This window comes from Telopea speciosissima, chromosome 4 (assembly GCF_018873765.1).
Source record: "Telopea speciosissima isolate NSW1024214 ecotype Mountain lineage chromosome 4, Tspe_v1, whole genome shotgun sequence".
NCBI classification, from domain to species: domain Eukaryota; kingdom Viridiplantae; phylum Streptophyta; class Magnoliopsida; order Proteales; family Proteaceae; genus Telopea; species Telopea speciosissima.
The window spans coordinates 61,983,711-61,990,779 of NC_057919.1; positions in this window are offsets into that span (position 1 = coordinate 61,983,711).

Sequence of the window (7,069 nt, forward strand, 5' to 3'; positions counted from 1 at the left end):
TACTTACTAATTTTCCACATGGGTGTAGATCAAGGTATTTAGGGATGCATTGGGAAGTTTTGGAACCGAGGTGCGATACAAGGCAAGAGCACGTGGTGATCTTGGTAATTCTTTTAAGTTTTAAATTACATATGTATTGAAATTTGAAAGTTGAAAGTTGAAACAACATTTGACACGTCTTTTTGTTGTAAACTTGTAATGCATGAATGGTGGATGTTGTATTGGGAATCGGCTGAAAACTTAAGAAGAATAGCAATTAAAGTCCTTGCCCAAACATGTTTCGCATCGGTTGTGAGAGGAACTGGAGTACCTTTGCACTCATCCACTCCAAGAGGCGCAGCAGTTGGGGTCTCAACGTTATCCGACATGGTGTATGTGCACTACAACTTGAGGCTGAAATCTGCAACACATACGCGTGGGACATGAGGGACAGAGGGGCACTATTGATCTAGCCGACATCTTTCAAGTTGACTCAGACGATGAGGATCGTATTGTGGATTGGGTGAGGATAGAGGTGAGCCAGTGTTGGATGAGGAGGGAGGTAGGCCGGACCCATGATAGCTTCGAGATTGGTGCGATGTGGGCGAGTATATGGCGACGAGGGTCGGATACATGCGAGGAAGCCTCACCCATACCATTCCGGCCAATTGGTGGCAATGTTGCTGATGATGAAGACTGATCTAAGTCCTCAAATGATGATGATGGTGATGATGGTGATGCTGGTGGTGGTGATGGTGATGCTGGTGGTGGTGATGTTGGTGGTGGTGATGCTGGTGGTGGTGATGCTGGTGAAGAATATGACGGCATGCGAGAGCGTTATGTGGTAAGCCAGGAGGCCCAGGATACGGCACCTGTAGAGCCACTCCGATTCACTGGAGACAGTTTGATCATGACACACAAGATACGGACCACGGAGCACGTGCCCCGCACCCCACCCTCGAGAGGCCCCTACATACATACAACGGGAAGCGTAGGGGTCGACAAACACGATTTGCAACGATCACATGGACATTGATAACCTATCTAGCTCTGTTGGTGGTTTGAGTATGGGTGATAGGGAGGGAGGACCGACTGGACATTGGCGTGCCCCATCTTTTGACGCACATGCCACTCCATTGGCATCGGATTATGGTGCATCACAACCTTACGGTGGATATGGATATGGATCATCATCATATGGGCGATTTAGTGGGGTAGGGGACTATGACTACGGTCCCAGTCCCAGGGACATCTTGGATCATCTTTTGTAGATAACATCTTTGCATACCCTAGCGGACCTAGCTACCAACCTCACCAGCCATACATGCGGCCAATGCCATCGCCTCTTGCGCCGGCGCCAACATCATATCACAGTGGATCATCTTCTTCACGGATTGGATCGATTGGTAACCCTAGTTTATATCCTAGGATAGGTTACCTACAGTATGTTGATGATTCCATTTACGTGACACTTGTGGATGACTACACTCGTTTCTTCTCCGATTCTATACCGTGGTCCACATATGTCCTTCAAACAGAGAGCAATGGACGTCGACTCCAGCGAGGCATGAGTGGGATTGATCCAGGGAGGCACAGCAACTACTATTAGCAGTTTAGCACTTGTAATTTGTAACTTAAGTTGTGATTTCATTAATCTATGTGTATTTAACTATTTATACATTAGGGTCGCGACCGTATGTCAATCAGTGTCAAGCCCAAAACACCAATTTGAATTCACATTTTTACAATTTTATGGTTTAAATGTGTTTATTAAGCTTAAATAAGGCTGTCCATGAAGTTTCGAGGCCTAAATATGGCCAAATACCCCCGAGATGGACCCCGAAATATTGCAGAAAAAATGCAATATTTCGGGCATATTTCGCGATATCTCGGATATTTCGGATATCTCGGTAGGCCCGAGATACCGATATATCGCGAGATATAGTACTATGACCAGTACCATAAGCAATTTAATTAAATCAATTCATCAAAATCTGAAACTTGCGTAGGTTACAACCTTGTATTTAAAGAAACAAATAAAGACTGCTAACTAAGACTGATAACTGAAATAAAATCCTAAATAAAACTCTAAACAGACTTTGAAACCAGCTACATGCTATCTTTAATTCAATCCTATCTAAGACTCTATCAATAGCAATAAAAGGAGATTATAAATATCTCAAACTCCTAATCGACCCAGTTTCAGATAAACCCAACTAATAAACAAAGATATCCTACTAAACCCAAAACTTAATTGGACCCGGTTCATCTCCGTCTGGATACCCAAGTGGGTTTGAGTCGGTCCAAGGCAGTGCACCTGAATCACAGGCTGCCATTTATATTGTTAGTAATTCCATGGTTTAAAATCTCGCGAAATTTCGGCGATATATCACCAAATTTCGTATATCTCAACATGTCCGAGATAAGAAACCAATCCGAAACCAAAAAATACAATATTTCGTCGATATATCGTGAGATATCGACGATATATCGTGGATCTCACGATATATCGCGAGATATTGAAAAAGTGACAAATAGTGTCACGTGAGGGGCCATTTTATACCATATTTCGCAGCTCTTGGTCGATATTTCGACCGAGAGCTGCTGAAACTCTATTTTTCTCTCTTCTTCCTCATTTTTTGATCTTCTTCCTCCCTTCCAAGCCTCATCCAAGCATTGTTGAAGCTCCTTGTCGCCGGGAAGACGTCGGAGGGTCATCTAAGCTCATCATCCAAGCCTATTTTCATTATTTAAGGTAAATTCTATTTCTCTAAAACTATTTTTTTTTAAAATACTTTGTACAAATGTTGTTGGATGTTGATGATATTAATATATGTTAGACAGGAGGCCGATCTCTGACCTCACGGTGTCGAAATTTTTCCCATATGTTTTTTTTTTTTTTTTTCTGGTTTTAAAAATTCATTTTCCTACAACTAAAATAGGAAATAATTAGGGGTCATATGACTTAGATGGTAATGAATTAAATATATGTTAGACACCAATGGCCGATCTACGGCTTCACAGTGTCGGATTTTTTTTTCTGCTCTTAAATAATTATTTTAATTTTCGGAAATTAAGAAAAATATATAAAAAATTAAAAAAACAGAAATAAATAAGGAAAAATATGAGTTTTAAGTTTAAAAAATAATGAAAAAATATGAAAGTTATTTCTATATGTTTTGAAATGCATTACATGTATATTATGTTTACTAATTTTTGGTTTTATTGTGTTAGATCAATACTTATATTAACATTATATATAAAAAATTGGTTTTAATTATGTGAAAAATATAAGGGTTAGGGAAAAAATATTAAATAACTATACAAGTGTATTAGTAATCTAAAAGTGTCAATTGAAGTGCATCTACATGACTACATTAAGTTTTTTAATTATTTGTGTTACTTACATTGCAGTAAACAAGTATCATTATGGCGGATCGTGATAGACAACGTGCGAAGGGCAAGCAAAAGGTGGGGTAAAGTAGTCAACAAAGGGGGCAGAGGGAACAAGAGCGGCCCAGGATGGTAGTGATGCTAGTGAAGAATTTGACGACATGCGAGAGCGTTATGTGGTAGGCCAGGAGGCCCAGGATACGGCACCTGTAGAGCCACTCCGATTCACTGGAGAGACACAGTTTGATCATGCCACACAAGATACGGATCACGGAGCACGTGCCCCCGCACCCCCACCCTCAAGAGGCCCCCTACATACATACAACAGGAAGCGTAGGGGTCGACAAACACAGTTGCAACCTGATCACATGGACATTGATAACCTATCTAGCTCTGTTGGTGGTTTGAGTATGGGTGATAGGGAGGGAGGACCGATTGGACATTGGTGTGCCCCATCTTTTGACGCACATACCACTCCATTGGCATCGGATTATGGTGCATCACAACCTTACGGTGGATATGGATATGGATCATCATCATATGGGCGTTTAGTGGGGTAGGGGACTATGACTACGGCCCAGTCCTAGGGACATCTTGGATCATCTTTTGTAGATAACATCTTTGCATACCCTAGCGAGACCTAGCTACCAACCTCACCACCATACATGCCAATGCCATCGCCTCTTGCCGGCGCCAACATCATATCACTGGATCATCTTCTTCACGATTTGGATCGATTGGTAACCCTAGCTTATATCCTAGGATAGGTTACCTACGATATGTTGATGATTCCATTTACGTGACACTTGTGGATGACTACACTCGTTTCTTCTCCGATTCTATACCGTGGTCCACATATGTCCTTCAAACAGAGAGCAATGGACGTCGACTCAATGAGGCATGAATGGGATTGATCCAGGGAGGCACAAAGCAACTACTATTAGTAGTTTAGCACTTGTAATTTGTAACTTAAGTTGTGATTTCATTGATCTATGAACTTGTGAGTTGTGACTTGCGAGTCTTGTGACTTTGACACTTAGTGTATTACCTTTAAGGCTTTAAGCATTTGAGCTATTGAGTTTTGAGTTATTGAATATTATGGAGTTTATGAGAATCATGATACTCATCAATGTGTATTGGCTTTAACTTGATATGTGATGAAGTTAAATACTATTATTAAATATTAACTGCCTAATCTATGACTCTATGTGTATTTAACTATTTATACATTAGGGTCGGCGACCGTACGTCAATCAAGGGTGCAAGCCCAAAACACCAATTTGAATTCATATTTTTGCAAATTTTATGGTTTAAATGTGTTTATTAAGCTTAAATAAGGCTGTCGATGAAGTTTCAGGCCTAGATATGGCCAAATACCCTCCGAGATGGACCCCCGAAATATTGCAGAAAAAATGCAATATTTCGGTCATATTTCGCGATATTTCGGGTATCTCGGATATCTCAGTAGGCCCGAGATATCGCGAAATATTAAACCTCGAGTAATTCTATGAGCGGACTTACATATTAAACTCGCTTGTCACTTTGTGTGGAATGTTGTCATGCAGAAGCTGATTTCCACTCCGTTTGTTAGTTCCCGCAATCAACTTGGTGATATGTTCACTAAAGCTTTGTTTAAGCCTGCCTTTTTAGTGGTTGTTCCAAATTGGGCATAGGAGATGTAATGCAAAAGTCGACCTCAAACCGGGGAAAACCAGAGAGAGATTGATTGCAGCCAGGATCAACACAATAACGAAGAACAAATTAACTAACTGAAACTTTTATTGCTTTTTCTTTTCAGTTTATATATGAAAGAAGAAGAACCAAAAAGAACACGAAGAAGAAGAGGATATAGGATAGGGATAGTAGGCTACCTCAGCCTCGGGCCTCTCACCCACAGCTATCTCAGCTGTTGACACAAGGATATTCTCCCATAAACGATTGCAACATGGCCTGAAAATTCTATTCTCCAAAATCTGCTCCTTCCTTACAATAGGGGGCCTATTAATAACTTAGGCAAGCTTACAATAAAAATAGAAACTAACTGAAAATAGAAAGTAGGGAAATAGAAACTACAAAAACCTAACTAAAATTAGAAACTATTAGTTCAGAAATAAAAACTAATAGATTTAGTATCTAAGTACTACTAAGAGAATAGTAACAAAATAAAATCAGATAAAGTTTTCTACCAGCTGATCCTCTTTCTTGCCAAAACTTGTGGTCCCCACCAAGGATCTTCTAATAATATTCTCACCAAGCAAAATAAGGTGTTGTGACACTATTCACATGACAGTAACGTGAACAGTGTTTTGGCCTCTTTTTCTTCATGTTTTGTCCTACATCAAAATGTCTATGGTCCAACTTGGGGGGGAGTGTTAAGTGTATTAGGTGTTACGATGTTACCATTATTCTAAGGGTATCTTTGTTAGTATATACTGAACTATGTGTAGTATTGTAATTAGTAGGTTTAAGTAATGTCCTTAATTGTGCTTGCACATATAATTTTCTACTTAATACAATGTGAGTATCAGCTAGCGGATTATTCTAGCCGAGACTCTTCTTTTCTCTCTCTTGGTTTCCTTCTTCTCTCCTTTCTCTCTTTGGATGTTCTTCTTCTTTCTTTCTTTCTCCTTTGGTTGCTGTTTTATTAGGGTTTTTAATACCGTCACATTTACCAAAAAAAAAAAAAAAGAGGGAGAAAAAGGCTTGAAGATATTGGAAAGGAGATTCACAGTACATGACTATAAGCCACAGGGCCAAAGTCAAATACAAAAGTTGAAATGGAAAAGTCAAATATAAAAGTTGAAATGGATATGTGAACTCCAGTTCACAATCACTAGGCCATCTTTTACGAACCCAAGGGCATACGTGAGATATGGAGTATAAGGAAAGGAGATTCACAGTACATGACAATTGGAAACTCGAGCACATCTGTTTTTGCAAGTACCCCCCTCCCCTTTAGTCAAATCTTGTGAATTTGTGATGGTATCATGTATGACTTCAAATGGAGCTTATTGGAGAGCAAGGATCCATTTAGCTGACCCAATTTAGTTGGGATAAGGCTACGTTGTTATTGTTGTTGTTGTATGTGAATTGATGATGAAGGGCTGATTTCCATGGTCCTATTCACACATTATTTTTTATCCCTAGGCCTCTTAAAAAATAATTATTCTGAAGGCTTCTTGTTAAAAATAAAACAAAGTCTTAAGCTTAGAGAGAGAGAGCTGCTAACACGATTGCCAATGACTTGATAAAACAAGGGAAGCTTCAGCCTAAACTTTGTTTTGCGGATGGTTCCCTCTGTGAGCTGTATTATGTATTTATGTTTATATTGGCTGCAATTGTCATGGGCTAGCTCCTTCAGTTGATTCTTTGTACAGGGCAGTACATACCACTGTACTAACATTTAATTCTACATTTTTGTCAATGAAGTGTTATTTATCACTTCCCTCCCCCCCACCCCAAAAAATATATATATATGTATATCTATTTTATTTTTTTTTATTTTTTTTTTTTGAAGACTCCTTTCAGCAACTACGTAACGCTTCATTTCACATTTAGTTAGTGCTATATATATATATATATATATATGTATATCTATTTTATTTTTTTTTTTATTTTTTTTTTGAAGACTCCTTTCAGCAACTACGTAACGCTTCATTTCACATTTAGTTAGTGCTTCAGATAAACAGAGTAATGT